Genomic DNA, 16,533 nt, shown 5'->3' on the forward strand with positions numbered 1-16,533 from the left:
ATAACTGACACAGGGGGAGATGAGGGGACATTAATGACTAACACACGGGGAGATAAGGGGACACTAATGACTGTGACACAGGGGGAGATGAGGACACGGGGAGATGAAGGGACACTAATGAGCGTGACACAGGGGGCATGAAGGGACACATGACTGACACAGGGAGAGATGAGGTGACACTAATGACTGGGACACAGGAGATGATCAGGGGACAGTAATGAGTGGTCCTATGACGTCACATAACGATGCGTCCATCCTGGCTCCTAGATATTTGTCAAGCCCTGTAATAGGGTCAGTATGTGGCCTTGGTACAGTATATATTGCATCTACAGACATTATACACTAAGATGTCCAGGGTGAACATAATAATACAGTCTAGGTCAGTATGTGGCATTTGTGGTCCATCTGTGGCCATAGTGATATAGTACATGGTTCCTCTAGACCAGTGGTCTTCAACCCGCGGACCTCCAGATGTTTCAAAACTACAACTCCCAGCATGCCCGGACAGCCGATGGCTGTCCGGGCATGCTGGGAGTTGTAGTTTTGAAACATCTGGAGGTCCACAGGTTGAAGACCACTGCTCTAGACATATTGCTTCCATAACATGAGAATACAGTATAGGGTCTGTATGTGGCATTACATGGTGCAGTATGTTTAATCTACAGATATAGTATATGGTAGTATTATAGACATAATAATACACTATCTGGTCCATCTGCAGCCATGACTGTACGGTATGTAGATCACCTATAGACATGATAATACATTATCTGGTCCATCTGCACTGATGATAGTACAGTAGGTGGTCCATCTAGACACAACACCCTATTGCCTTGTGTGAACATGATACTACAGAATATGATCCATGTATTGACAGGACTGTATATACATGACGCGGTTTACTGTCATTACATACAGTATTCTATCACCCCCAGCCTAGGAATCAGTGGCTGACCCTGAGCATCAGTATATGACATCAGCCTGGAAAAAAAAACAAGCAGCCTCAGCAATCCAAGGGACTACAACTCCCAGCACTCCTTGCGGCACATTTTCAAACCCGAAAAACTTTATCGAGTAGTGTGCGCCCATGACAGCCGCCTGCGGGCTTCCTCCCCGTGCCCTGCGTCTTGCAGCTATTTGCACGGGCAGGCTAATTAGCCAGGGATAGACACCGCAGAGCGATCTCCCGGAGAGGCGTCACCGAGATCACATAGCAGGCAGGGATCACTTACCCCGCGGTCACACACTGGATCTCCTCATACGCTAGCAGCTGCCGAATCCATTTTCTACGGTGCAGAACGTTAGGGTCCCCCTAGATGTGCATGGTGATGGAGGGCTCGTCACCAGATGATAGTGTCTGCTCTATAGGGCTGTGCTTCCCGCTGTCAGGCGGAAATGACCGTGCTGCTGTATGGAGGCAGAGCCGTGCCTGCTGTGTGTACGGAGCATAAGATGGAGGAGCTGTGTACCTGCAGCATGCGCAGTACAGGCCCCACAGCGCCGCAATTAATCATCAGCCGCCACCGGGAGCCCGCGCCTCACATCCCGCCCGCCGCCGTGCTGCACTGTGTGCATGAGGGGCTGGGGAGGACAGCTGCTCTGCCGGTGAGGGGGGTGGGAGAGGAGACTACACACAGACCTTGTTATATGGTGGGGGCTCAGGATGCTCCTCCACTACAGCAGCATCCATTCTCTGCACCGGGTGTACACTACATGACATTAGCCCAGGTCTTCATGTGGAGTTGCTGGGTCAGGCTCTGTTCACACTGGCGTTTTTTATTTATTTATTATTATTATTATTATAAATTTTTTTTCCCTCAGGCTCTGTTCACACTGGCTTCTTTTTTTTTAATTTTTTAGAATTTATTTTTTAACCTAAGGCTGTTTACCTCATGCTCTGTTCACACTGGCGTTTTTTTTTTTTTTTTTTTTTTTACCTCGGGCTCTGTTCACACTGGCCTTTTTTATTTTTTTACCTCAACCATGCCCATGTCTAGTGTTTCCAAACCAACTTGCCTTTGGCTGTCTGGGCATGCTGGAAGTTGTAGTTTTGAAACAGCGAGAGCATTTGCCTGTTTGGGCTTGCTGGGAGTTGTAGGTTTGCAAGAGCTGGAGCCTTTGACTATCTGGGCATGGTGGGAGTCGTAGTCTTGCAATCACTGGAGGCACACAGGTTGAGAAACACTATCCTTGACTACTGTAGTGTTCCTTGCTAAAGCAATAAGGCATGTTCACACAGACATGCCCCTGCCCACTGCTCGGACCAGCGTAGGGACCGTCGCCCAGTTGAGGCCTGTCATTTGGGGCGGATCATACAAGTAGATGGGGACAGTGGTTGAAGCAGGTGGCAGGACTGCATTGTTCTCTTCCCCAGATGTAACAGTGGTATTATAAAACAAACGCTATATCTGTATAATTGTACTGAACCACAGAATAAAGAGAACACGTCAGTGCACTGCGTTCACCACACAAGTAATGTAGTCAGTTCTGCCATACATTATATGACAAAACCAAAAAAGTCATTACATGGTACATGGAGGTTTATCAAAATCAACCAGATTCTTTCCTTTTCAGAGGCATTTTTAACCCCTTAACAACAATGGTACTTAGCCGTGGTACTCAATGTACCATGACGTACATTTATGCTCTGTCATGACCGCGAGCACCAGAATGGCCATCGCGCCCCCTTCCCATAGACTTTCGTTGAGGGGGCGGGCGTGACGTCACGAGGGGCAGCCCTGAAAACGGAAGCCCGCACGCAGCGTTCGGAACAATAAACTTCCGGACGCTGGGGAGCGGAGCTTCCGAAGCAGGGCAGGGGAGTACCCCTTTAAGGCCAAAATGGGCCTGGTCCTTAAGGAGTTGAAAGAAGCGATCTAATTGGGTCTGGTCAGGCTGGGTCGTTAAGGGGTCAATGTTTGTGCAATAGCACTGATTGGCCCAGATTTATTAAACTGTTTTTTAATTGCTTTTTTTTTCTAATCATATTTTAAGTTTTCCCGACAGATTTATCAAGTGTTTCTGTTTCAAGTGCAATGTGGCACTGCCAAAATGTTGTGTATTTTTGATTGTTGGAATAACAGCACAATTTCCTATACTCATTTGGTGTGGCAAGAAGCGTTCTTCACCATTCTGATGATGACCCTGTGCGTTGCAGGGCTGTTTGTCAATGTGTGACTCTGCTGGCCTATCAGGCAGGTGGGAATCGGTGGGCCAATCAGATGCAGGGTCAGTGCTGACACCTCCAGGTGGGGAGATATTTAAACGGGTAGCACACTAGCTGAGTTGCGGATTATCCTCCTAAACCACTGTTCCTGACCCTTGTATTTTCCCATCATCATTATGCTGGGCCCCTCAGGGTAGTGGCTATGGGATCCCTTTATGAGCCCTGGTTGGGTATCTCAGCAAAGGCTCACAATTTTCCTCAAGTTTAAATCTCCCACCACTTCCCTTTCTCCCCTCTGTTGGCAGCCTGCGCTGACTTACTAAGTATTATGATCTGCCGCAGCTGGAATGTGGGCGGGTTGCGGCCGGACTGTCGACTGTGTGTGGGGAGCTTCTGGCGGAGGATCCCGGTGTCTGAGTGCGGTCGCGCAGATAGCTGCGGGATGGCTGTGGCCTGCGTAGTGGGCGGAGATTAGCATCGTCACTACAGAGTAAGTGATGATGCGGGAGGATGTCGGAGGTCAAAGGAGAGTGGATGTGACGTCACACGCCGTGCCTCTGACGCTCAGGAGGCGGCAGATTTACAAAGAAGCTTTTTTCTGCCATTCTTCCTCCTGTTGTGAGCTGGCCAGTCATTCCATACCTGTCCAGCATTGAAGTGGTGGAGTACCAGCGGTGACAACCCAAAGCGTACTCCATCTGACTCATCTGCAAAGACGCCATCGACGGTACTGGCGGTTCCTGAATGAGTGTATTTTATCTATGTTTTAGATCTCTTTTTTTTTTTTAAATTATGGTCTTTTTGGTTATTTGCAGCAGGGTGATGGTGCACCTAGGAAAGCTTCCAAAAAGACAAAAAAATCATCGTGAATGTAACATGCGTAAAGAAAAATTGCCTCCTGAATATGAAAAAGCTTCAGGTCAGTCTTGTATTAATAAGCTGATTAATTCAGAGGTTCCAGCCTTAGTTCTGGCACAAATGCAGAATCTTATTAGAAAGGAGATCCAGTCATCCATTCTGAATTTAACAGCGACTTAAAATCCTATAGCCATTGATACTGCTCCTCTTCCCACTGCTTCAAATGTTATTACTACTCCAGTGGCCTTAAAGGGGTATTCCAGGAAAAAACGTTTTTATATATATCAACTGGCTCCAGAAAGTTAAACAGATTTGTAAATTACTTCTATTAAAAAATCTTAATCCTTTCAGTACTTATGAGCTTCTGAAGTTAAGGTTGTTCTTTTCTGTCTAAGTGCTCTCTGATGACACCTTTCTCGGGAAACGCCCAGTTTAGAAGAGGTTTGCTATGGGGATTTGCTTCTAAACTGGGCATTTCCCGAGACACGTGTCATCAGAGAGGACTTAGACAGAAAAGAACAACCTTAACTTCAGAAGCTCATAAGTACTGAAAGGATTAAGATTTTTTTAATAGAAGTAATTTACAAATCTGTTTAACTTTCTGGAGCCAGTTGATTTATATATGTATAAGTTTTTTCCTGGAATACCCCTTTAACTCAGTCTGACTCTGAAGAAGAGGGTATTATTGTGCCAGATGTGTCGGACTCAGGAGAGGAGTCAGAAGAAGACTCCTCAGGAAAAGCATTATTTTCCTTTGAGGACACTAATCCGTTAGTAAAAGCTGTATGTTCCACTCTGAATATGGAGGAGCCCAGGGAACCAAGGTAAATTCAAGATATTATGTTTGAGGGTCTTGACTGTAAAAAATACAGGGTATTTCCTATACATAAAATTATCTCTAAAGTTATTTTTAAGGAGTGGGAGAACCCTGATAAAAATACTTGTATACCTAAAGCTTTAAAGAGAAAATATCTATTTGCTGACACTGAACCTAAAACTTGGGATCACCCACCAAAAATTGACGTGTCTATTTCCAAGATCTCCCGAAAGGGGAGCTATGCATTCCTTCCACTAGCATTAATACAGAGCATACTGAAAAAGATTTGAGAAGACAGGGCGAGAGTTATTCTCATAGCCCCATTCTGGCCCCGCAGGGCATGGTTTTCCTGCCTTCAGGAGATGTCACTGACAGACCCCTGGGTCTTACCGGAACAACGTGATCTTTTATTTCAGGGTCTTATATTCCATCCAGATAATCACAGTCTACACCTAACTGCATGGAATTTGAAAGGTTAGTTCTCAAAAACAAAGGTTTGTCTGACTCGGTTATCTCAACGTTACAATCAAGTAGGAAGCATGAGACCTCGGCAATCTACTTTAAGATCTGGAAGGCTTACTTAAATTTTGTAAATCCATCTTCTGTGGACTTTGATAAACCCAATATTGCATCAATCCTGGATTTTCTTCAAAAAGGTTTAGAAAAAGGAATAAAGTTAGCTACTCTCAAAGTACAAGTATCAGCCCTAGGCTCTTTGTTCACTCAGTCTATAGGATTATAAGATTCTTTAAGGCAACCAAAAGACTCCAGATTCCAAAAATTCTTAAAACTCCTCCTTGGGATTTAACTTTCATGTTATGTAGTGAACCCTTTGAGCCAGTTTCTTCTATTTCTATCAGAAACCTGACTTTGAAGACTGCTTTCCTGGTAGCCATTACCTCGGCTCGTAGAGTAGGAGAGAGCGCAAATTTTTCATGTCTTGAACCATATACTCACATCCTAGATGACAGAATAGTTCTATGGGCTGACCCAGCGTTTTTGCCAAAAGTATATAGTTTTCATTTGTCTTAAGAGATAGTTTTACCCTCTTTCTGTAGCAATCTGGCAAATAACAGGGAAGAATCTCTTCATATGTTGAATGTATAAGGTGTGTTCTTTCTTATTTGGAAAGAACTAAAGATTTTAGGAAATCAAATTGACTTTTTGTCCAATTCTCTGGCTAATATAAGGGTAACAGTGTTAGGCTCCTTTTCACACTATAGAAGTTCACCCGTTATAAACGCCCATTTGAAAAGCCATTTTAAACGTGCGTTAAACAACCCCATTCAAGTCTATGTTGTTTTAATATTACACGTTATGACCCGTTATAGCCCATCATGAATAATGGATGTTATTTGTGACTGAAGAAATAACGTGACATGCACAAATTTTTTGCCCGTCACAAGAAACGTGTAAATTAACGTCCGCTATTTATAACATTGAAGTCTATGGCTGACATACGTTAGGAAATGCACCCGTAAATGCCCTTTATAATAACGTCCTTAGTTTTACTGAACATGCTCAGAAGAGGTGACATCAGCAGACTCCTGCAGTGCTGAGGGACTACTACTACTCCTATCATGGAACAGACTTGTTTCCATGATGGGAGTAGTAAATCCCCAGCTGCGGGAGTCTGCAGACAGCTGGGGAGGCTACATTAGTGTTTGTACTACTACCCCATCATGGAACAGAGTCTGTTCCATGATGGGGGTTGTAGTACACTGGCTAAGGGATTGATCGCACTGGGTTTCACTTCTGTAACCCGATGCGATCTGAAGTTATTAAGCAGGGGAGCGGGCGGCAAGCTCCTCAACCCTGCGATGTATCAGTGTGTTTTAACTTTCATTTTTGAATCCCCCGCGGGGAGCCCTGAATGGCCGGTACTGAGGAGCCATTCAGGGCTCTCAGCGGGAGATTTAAAAATGAACATTGTGAGTAGCAGAGGGGGCCATATCTATATTAAAAGTGCTGTGATGGGCAAGATATATAGCGCTGCAGGGGGGGCAGACATATAGCCTATATATCTAGCCCCCCAGCAGCGCATTAGATATGACCCCCACTGGCGCATTAAATATATACCCCCCACCAGCGCATTAAATACATACCTCCACAATGCATGTATAATGTAGCCTCGCAGCGCTTCTATATACCTTTGCCACTGCAGCGCTATATGTGAAAAGCATTCTAGCAGCAGCATCGGCCGCCCTTTGCTGCTGATAGAGATCCTTTTCATACAAAGCGCAGTGCCGGCATATGTATATAGAAGACCTGTGGGGGGCAGATAACGCTATATGTCTGCACCCCCCAGCACTTCTCCTGACACTATGCACTCCTTAAAGAAATGCTTTTTATTAATAGAGCTGCAGGGGTATATGTATATAGAAGCGCTGGGGGGGCAGACAAATAGCGTTATCTGCCCCCCTCCCCCCCAGTGCTTCTATATACATATACCCCTGCAGCGCTATTAATGAAAAGTATTTCTATTAGCTACGCATAGTGTCAGCAGCCGTCCACCGGCACTATGCGCTGCTAATAGAAATACTTTTCATTAATAGCGCTGCATGGGTATATGTATATAGAAGCGCTGTGGGGGGCAGATAACGCTGTATGTCTGCACCCCAGCGCTTCTATATACATATACCCCTGCAGTGCTATTAATGAAAAGTATTTCTATAAGGAGTGCATAGTGTCAGGAGCCATCTGCCGGCACTATGCGCTGTTAATAGAAATACTTTTCATTAATAGCGCTGCTGGGGTATATGTATATAGAAGCACTGGGGGGGGCAGACATATAGTGTTATCTGCCCCCCCCCCCCCCCCCACAGCGCTTCTATTTACATATGCCGTTGCAGCGCTATGTATGAAAAGTATTTCTATCAGCAGCATCGGGCGGCCGATGCTGCTGCTAGAATGCTTTTCACATATAGTGCTGCAGCGGCATAGGTATATAGAATCGCTGCAGTGGCATAGGTATATAACTAACTAACTATAAAAAAATGTGCTTGGGCATTTTATCCATGAGGGAAAACTATGTAGTTCTCCCTTCTGACCCCACTATGGGTCATCAAGAAGAGCTCAGAACCCTCCTAAATGGGGCCAAAGAAAATAAACTCATTGATTCCAAGGAGTTTAACTACTTGTACCCCAAATAACCTCGGCTAGCTACGTTTTATTGCCTGCCAAAAATTCATAAAGGCCTAAAAAAACTGAAAGGGAGACCTATAGTCTCAGGTAATGGTTCTCTAACGGGGGCAGCAGGAACATACGTAGATAAGATCTTGCGTAGCTTTGTTGTCTCATTGCCATCATATGTTAGGGACACAATGGACCTTTTGAAACGTTTGGAAGGGGTACCAGTAGACAGCTCAGTTCTTCTCATTAGCATTGACGTTGAGGCCTTATATAGTTCCATCATACATGAACAAGGCCTCAGTGCAATAGAATACTATTTCTCATCTAGAGGTATTTTCTTTCGAGCCCGTAATGATTTTGTTGTAAAGCTAGTCGAATTTATCTTGACCCACAACGTGTTCACCTTCGACGGGGAGACCTACCACCAGCTCAGGGGGACCGCGATGGGGAGCCCTTGTGCCCCCACATACGCAAATCTCCTCCTGGGCTGGTGGGAGGACACCATGGTCTTCCCGCCGGATGATAATATCTGGACCCCCAATATCGTAATGTGGGCAAGATATATCGATGATATTCTGCTGTTATGGAATGGAGGCAAGTACAATTTTCTTGATTTCATGGGGTATCTGAATGAAAATCAATTAGGCCTTAGATTTACCTATGAGATAGGCCGTGACTCCCTTCCATTCCTTGATGTTCTGATACAGAAGGATCAAGCTGGGAATATCTCTACCACTCTCTATCGCAAAACAACTGCCACAAACAGTCTGCTCCACTGGTCGAGTTTTCATCCACTAGCCCTTAGGAAAGGAATCCCGAAAGGACAGTACCTGAGAGTACAACAAAACTGTTCTACTAATATCGAGTTTCACAATGAGGCTAGTAAACTTCAAAAGAGATTCCTACAACGAGGTTATCCCAATGAAATTCTTAAGTCCGCTTTCCATCAAGCAAGAGATCAACCTCGAAATGACCGCCTAACACCTCGACCACGCTCGACAGGTGATGGAATCACACGCATCATCGCCAACTACGATAACCACTCCAAAGAGATGTATAATATTCTATCAAAACAATGGTCTATCCTACAAGCCGATCCCTATTTAGATAGGGTAGTGTCATCACGCCCATTAGTCACCTATCGGAGGGGACGGAGTCTCCAGGACCGATTGGTCCATAGCCATTACACCAGACCAGCCACTGAATCATCATGGCTCCAACACCGCATTTGTGGTAACTTTAAATGCGGCAGTTGCAAGGCCTGTCCATTTATACAAAAAACAAAGACAGTGATGTGTTCAGTGACGGGGGCCAGCTATATGATTAGGGATTTTGGCAATTGTAAATATAAAGGAGTGGTATATCTATGTCAGTGCAGCTGTCCGATGGATTATATAGGCAAAACCATAAGAGAGTTTCGCAGACGTATATGCAAGCATGTTAATGATGTTAAACACGCTAGAGTTACACCTATAGCGAGACATGTCCACAAATGCCATCAAGGCGATGCCAGGTGCCTGAAGTTTTCTGTAGTCGAAGTGGTCCGTCCATCCAAGCGAGGGGGCAACTTTGACCAATTACTGATCCAAAAAGAGACCCGATGGATCCACAGATTCAAATCTGTGGCTTCACGGGGTCTCAATGAGACCTTATCATTTATTAGTTTTATCTAATCTTTATGAGTCCATGACCAGTTTGGCCAACCACCAGCTGGGGCATTTTATTTAAAATAGACCCCAGTGTACAGGTGGTCAACGAGTCCTATTTTTCCAGCATACCTGGTATTAGCACTGGAGTGCTTATTCCTATTTTTATCATTTATCAGCCTAATTGGGGCTGCAAACCATAAATGGCTGATAGAGGTTAGATCAGTACCACATAATCTCTTCAGTCTTCTCATTATTTGTATTTCTGTTTTAATATTTATATGTCTCGTTTTGTCCAGTGTAGGCAGACAACCGGAATACTTACCATTCAATTAATAACAATTTTACTAACTATACATCTACATTTATTTCCACCTCGTATATATTGGTGACAGTGGGTAGTCATCCCGGCCACTCGGCTGAGTAGTTCTGAGCAGCTGGCTTCTAGGTGCGGCTGCGCAATGGAGCGCCTTGTCATTCATTATGGGATCCAGCCCGGATCATGGGACCGGGCTGTATCTCACATACAACTATGTCATTGTGCGTTCCCCATCAATCTACTTAGATGACGAGGACTGTCACATGACTGAATGATGCAATCAGTCATGTGACTGGCTATTCTAGTTTACCTTCCGGAATATATGTAGCCATAGCAACGCACACGCATACAGTCACGTGACCGGTATCTTGGTAACCGTTACACGCTCCGGCTCTGAGTTATCAGTCACCGGATATGACATAGCGCTAGCTGGGACTTCTGGCCAATACGCTAGACGTCAAGGAACGATGCCGCTAATTGGACCAACTGTTGAAGGTAAACACCCTGTTATTGGTGGAAATGTTGCACCTATTATATAAATAGGAACACGCCATGAGAGTTAGCATGGCGGCCCACATCAGGTGTACATCAGCTTCCGGGACCGACCATCAGATACATCAATATGATACCATTCAGGCCCCTTACCGTCTCCTGATGATTGGGGCAGGAAATGCGTTGAGACGTTATGACTCACCTATATTGCTCTAGGATCCAGATAAGTTTCATCTGTTGACTTTCATGTTGCCACATACTGCCAGACTTTCCGTTGTTACGGTCTCCATGATCCATTGACCACTATATTTACGGTTGCTTGATTATGTGCTAAGATTAATTTATACTGCATATATAGTTGCTTGACAATGTGTTGAGATTAATTTTGCACTGTTATTGTACAACCATTTGTGACCAACTTAGTACATACATTTTTTGGTGTACTGTCATGGCACTATTGTCCATCAGCAGGCAATTATATCTATCTATACTAGTCATACCATATTATCATATAGCTCGCTATTAGTGCATGAAACATTCATCATCCATTATATTTGGTAATTATTCAGATCAAGCACTGCCAATAGTGCTATCGAATTGCATCTTTAGCAGTCTTTGGCAACAGGCCTTCTTTATCCCATTCCTACCCGCACCTAGTTAGACAGTTATCATTAGTGAGACAGCCAGTCTCCTTTCTGTCTATCATTATAGGGTTACGCTAGGAGGGTAGGAGTAGGTTCCAGTGCGGGTCCGTCCTTTTTAGGACAGACCAACCCGCCTAGGTATAAGGGTAGCACAGGGTTCCAGCCCTAGTATTACATAGGTAGTGGCCACCATACCACTCGGCCTTACACCACCCTAGGTCCTTCCTCCCTATCCCCCTCACATACCTGCACCCCGCCTATCCTTTAGAAAAAGTATCTGGATCTCTCCATCAGTAAGTCTCCTATATTGAGGAGCAAGTGTGCGGCATATCTGTGAATCATATAAACGTTTATAGGATCACCATCCATAGATCCTACTATTGAGTACCAAATATTTTTAGTCTAATCTAATTGACACTGTGGTGGTTTTTTGATATATTTTATGATAATTATCTAATAAAAGTTACATTTTAGTGTTTTTTTTGCGGTGACATGCATAGGTATATAGAAGCGCTGCGAGGCTACATTATACATGTGCTGTAAGGGGCATATATTTAATGCGTCGGCGGGGGGTAAATATTTATTAATGCAACGGCGGGGGTCATATCTAATGCGCTGCTGGGGGCTAGATATATAGGCTATATGTCTACCCCCTGCAGCGCTATATATCTTGCCCCCACAGCACTTTTAATATACATATGGCCCTTCTAGACATAATGTTCATTTTTAAATCTCCCTCTGAGAGCTCTGATTGGCTCCTCAGTACCGGCAATTCAGGGATCCCCGCGGGGGATTCAAAAATAAAAATTAAAACACACTGATACATCGCAGGGTCGTGGAGCTTGCCGCACGCTCCCCTGCTTAATAACTTCAGATCGCATCAGGTCTCATAAATGAATCCCGGTGCGATCAATCCCTCAGCCCCTGTACTACAACCCCCCCATCATGGAACAGACTCTGTTCCATGATGGGGGTAGAAGTACAAACACTAATGTAGCCTCCCCAGCTGTCTGCAGACTCCCGCAGCCAGGGAATTACTACTCCCATCATGGAAAAAAGTCTGTTCCATGATGGTAGTAGTAGTAGTCCTGGCTATGGGAGTCTGTAGGCAGAGGTGTTTGGCCATAGATGAGGGATAAGGGGGTCTTAACGGATGAATATTTATTGAGCCGTTAGCACCCGTTATTTCATCCGTTATTAAACGTCCGTTTTCTACACAGAAAACAGACGTTTAATAACGGGTAAACTTCAAAGTGTGAAAGAAGCCTTAGAAGAAACACCATAGCTAGATGGATTAGGCAAGCTATTTGTTTTTCTTAAGTCTCTTCTGGCCTTTCTCCTCCTGTTGGTCTCAAGGCTCGCTCTACCAGTGCAGTTGCATCCTCTTGGGCCAAGAGGACAGGGGCCCTCGATAGACCAAATCTGTAAGGCGGCCACTTGGTCGGCTCCTCACACTTTTTTTCGCCACTATCGTTTGGATGTGGGGAGCTGTTCTGATTTATCCTTTGGTTATAAGGTGCTCCAAACTGTTATCCCACCCTATTGGTCTCTGGTATTCTCTCAGGTAGTGCTGTCATGGCGATGGGAAAAGCCGGTAATTACTCACCGGTAATTCTGTTTTCACAAGCCATGACAGCACCACTGCATTCCCACCTATTTTTCTTTCTAAATAGTTTATTTCAGTGGTCTTTATATCACTTGGGTGTAGCATATAAAATATATTTATATATTCTCTTGTTCAGCTATTATTGTTTTTTGTCATGACTGTTATTACTAACTAAGTAGGATGGCTCTTCTAGGTCTCTGTAACTCACTGAAAACGGAGAGGAGGAGACTTCCTTTTATTCTCCAAGATTTCCTGTCCCTAGGGGCGGAGTCCCTCTCTCACGTGATGCTGTCATGGCTCGTGAAAACAGAATTACCGGTGAGTAATTACCAGCTTTTTGAATACCTGACTTCTGCTTGTGACTTGCCTTTTGCCTGCTGATTTTGTATCTCTCTACAGGTTTGACCCCTGCGTGTCCTGATGTTGTTTGTGTACTGGGCTGCCCTTTTGGTTCTGAATTCCTTGCTCTGCTTTGTCTGCCTATTCTGTATTTTTTTTTTTTTTACCCCTGTGTTGCTGACCTTGCCTGTCTGACCCTTCCTGATGCCCTGTGCACTTATTTCAGTGTAGGGATCATCACCCAGTTGGGGGCCATCGTTTAGGGTAGATTGTCCTAGTAAATGGGGATAGTGTTTAGGGCGAGCTAAGATCTGCAATGCTCTTAACCCCAACAGGACAGTTGTTTTAGATTTTCTGCAGTTGGAGTTGAAGCTGCAGTGTTGTAGTGGAGGCGTCCAAGTACACAACACATTTTATTTATCTTTTTTGTGTCTTTGTGATATTGAAATGTTTGAAACTTGTAGTGCAGCAAATCTCTGAAGCTTTGTATCCACAGGATATTCCATAAGGGTCAGATGTGTGTCCTATTGCAGGGACAATATACAAGTACTCACGACCAGCACTATAAAGCTAGGTTTTCATTTAGGTTTTTTCTGGCAGTTTTTGGAGACCTGCCACTGCAGTTTTTGATCTTAGTTTGATCTATTTGTAAAAGGAGGTTCCTCTTGTTCTGGCTGTTTTCCACAGTTATGTAACTCCTATAGATTTATTGGGAGTTGCATAAACAGTATAGCACCACAATGTCAAACCATAAACACTGGAACTCAAATTTTCTTACATCTTAAAGGGAACTAATCAGCATATTTTAGCGTATACTGTATAATGCAATGTGTTATGTATTCTAAAATCATTGGGGGAGACTTATCAAAATCTGTCCAGAGGAAAAGTTGCTGAGTTGCCAATAGCAACCAATCAGATCGCTTCTTTCATTTTTGAAAAATGAAAGAAGTGATCTGATTGGTTGCTATGGGCAACTCAGCAACTTTCCCCTGGACAGGTTTTGATAAATCTCCCCCATTATCGTCACCATCCCCGGGGGACATATGTGCCCCCAGGGATGGTGAAGATATTAACCGGTTGCCGTCTAAGGACAAGCCGGCTTGTCCTGAGACAGCAACCGTTGTATGGCGCGGGCTTCCGAATCGAGCCCACATCATACCGGCCGGCCCCCAGCTGATTCTTGTAGCTGGGGGCCGGCCTTAATAGCCTATACTATACAGTGGTCTCTACTAGGGATCGACCGATATCGTTTTTTTAGGGCCGATACCGATAATCGGTGGAGGTTAGGGCGGATAGCCGATAACTTACACCGATATTCCGGTATAAGTTATCGGCTATTCATCCCCCTGCGACACCGCTGCAGATCATTGATTTAAAGCGGGAGCTTTAAATCAATGCACTGCAGTGGCTTTTGCGGTGCCATAGGCCGCCGCCACCACCACCCGCTTCTCTCCCCCTACCTGTCAGGGTGGTCCGGGCCAGCCTTCCTTCCTGTAGTGTGCGGCAGCATTCCGGGTGGAGGGTGAACCGGTCCGGGCTGTACTTCTTCTCCGGGGTCCTCTTCTCCACTCCGGGCAGGCTCCGGCCTAGTACGCTGCATAGACGCCGCTACGCCGTGACGTCAGAAGGACAGCCCGGACCGGTTCACCCTCCACCCGGAATGACGCCGGACACTACAGGAAGGATGGATGGCCCGGACCACCCCCATTACGGGTAAGTTTAATTTTTTTTTATTGACTCGGAGGGTGGGGGAGGGGCCCGACCGGTATAGCGGTATGGGCAAAAATCCATACCGGTATACTGCCCAGCACTACGGTGGGGGGTGCGGTGCGGTGGGTCGAGGGGGCGGTCGCGGTGCGGCGGGGGGGATTGTGGGGGGCGATCGCGGTGTGGTTGGGGGTGGTCCGGGGGACGGGGCATTATCGGCTTATCGGCAAGATAATTGCCAATACCGATAATGCCCAAAATCGTGATTATCGGCCGATAATAATCGGTCGATACCAATAATCGGACGATCCCTAGTCTCTACACTGTAGCCCTCCAGATGTTGCAAAACTACAACTCCCAGCATGCCCAGACAGCTGTTTGGGCATGCTGGAATATATAGTTTTGCAACAGCTGGAGGGCTACAGTTAGAGACCACTATACAGTGGTCTCTAAACTGGCCCTCCAGATCTTGCAAAACTACAACTCCTAGCATGCCCAAACAGCTGTTTGCTGTCTGGGCATGCTGGGATTTGTAGTTTTGCAACATCTGGAGGGTCACAGTTTAGAGATCACTGTACAGTGGTTTCTAAACTGTAGCCCTCCAGATGTTGCAAAACTGCAAATCCCAGCATGCCCAAACAGCTGTCTCAGCATGCTGGGAGTTGTAGTTGCGTACCTCCAGCTGTTGCATAACTACATCTCCCAGCATGCCCTTCGATGATCAGTATGTGCTGGGAGTTGTAGTTTTGCAACAGCTCGAGGCACACTGGTTGGAAAATACTGAGTTAGGTAACAGAACCTAACTGAAGGATTTCCAACCAGTGTGCCTCCAGCTGTTGCAAAAATACAACTCCCAGCATGCACGGTCTGTCAGTGCATGCTGGGAGTTGTAGGTTTGAAACAGCTGGAGGTTTGCCCCCCCCCCCCCCCCCATGTGAATGTACAGGGTACATTCACACGGGCAGGTTTACAGTAAGCTTCCTGCTTCAAGTTTTTCGCTGCAGCGCAAACTCCTAGCGGGAAACTCACCCTAACCCGCCAGTGCGAATGTACCCTAAAAACACAACACTACACTACACTAACACATAATAAAGGGTAAAACCCTACATAAACACCCCTTTACACTGCCCCCCCAAATAAAAATGAAAAACATATTGTATAGCAGTGTTTCCAAAACGGCGCCTCCAGCTGTTGCAAAACAACAACTCCCAGCATTTCTGGGCAGCCACTGACTGTCCAGGCATGCTGGGAGTTTAGCAACAGCTGGAGGCACCCTGTTTGGGAATCACTGGCTTAGAATACCCCTATGTCCACCCCAATGCAATCCCTAATTTAGTCCTCAAATGTGCATGGCACTCTCTCACTTCGGAGCCCTATCGTATTTCAAGGAAACGGTTTAGGGCCACATATGGGGTATTTCCATACTCAGAAGAAATTGCACTACAAATTTTGGGGGCTTTTTCTCCTTTTACCCATTATGAAAAGGAAAAGTTGGGGGCTACACCAGCCTGTTAGTGTAAAAAAATAAAAAAAAATTACTCTAACATGCTGGTGTTGCCCCATACTTTTTATTTTCCCAAGCGGTAAAAGACCCTCAAAATTTGTGACGCAATTTCTCCTGAGTACGGAAATACCCCATATGTGGGCATAAAATGCTCTGCGGGTGCACAACAAGGCTCAGGAGTGAGAGTGCACTATGTACATTTGAGGCCTAAATTGGTGATTTGCACAGGGGTGGCTGATTTTACAGCGGTTCTGACATAAACGCAAAAAAAGAAATACCCACATGTGACCCCATTTTGGAAAC

The 16,533-nt window shown here is 45.3% G+C and overlaps 1 protein-coding gene across 3 annotated transcripts in view; it reads right to left on the reverse strand.

Annotated features, from left to right (window-relative positions):
* GLRB (glycine receptor beta) overlaps positions 1-1,659 on the reverse strand; it is a 113,863-nt gene extending 112,204 nt beyond the window's left edge. The window contains exon 1 of one of the 3 annotated variants that reach the window (XM_056561969.1): positions 1,640-1,659. The gene's annotated coding sequence lies outside the window, so the exon portion shown is untranslated. Of the gene's footprint in view, positions 1-1,232; positions 1,596-1,639 lie in introns of those variants that run through there. The other 2 variants (XM_056561951.1, XM_056561960.1) reach the window with 2 other exon arrangements.
* Positions 1,660-16,533: the final 14,874 nt, after the last annotated feature.

The sequence above is a fragment of the Hyla sarda genome, chromosome 1 (genome assembly GCF_029499605.1).
Source record: "Hyla sarda isolate aHylSar1 chromosome 1, aHylSar1.hap1, whole genome shotgun sequence".
NCBI classification, from domain to species: Eukaryota; Metazoa; Chordata; class Amphibia; order Anura; family Hylidae; genus Hyla; species Hyla sarda.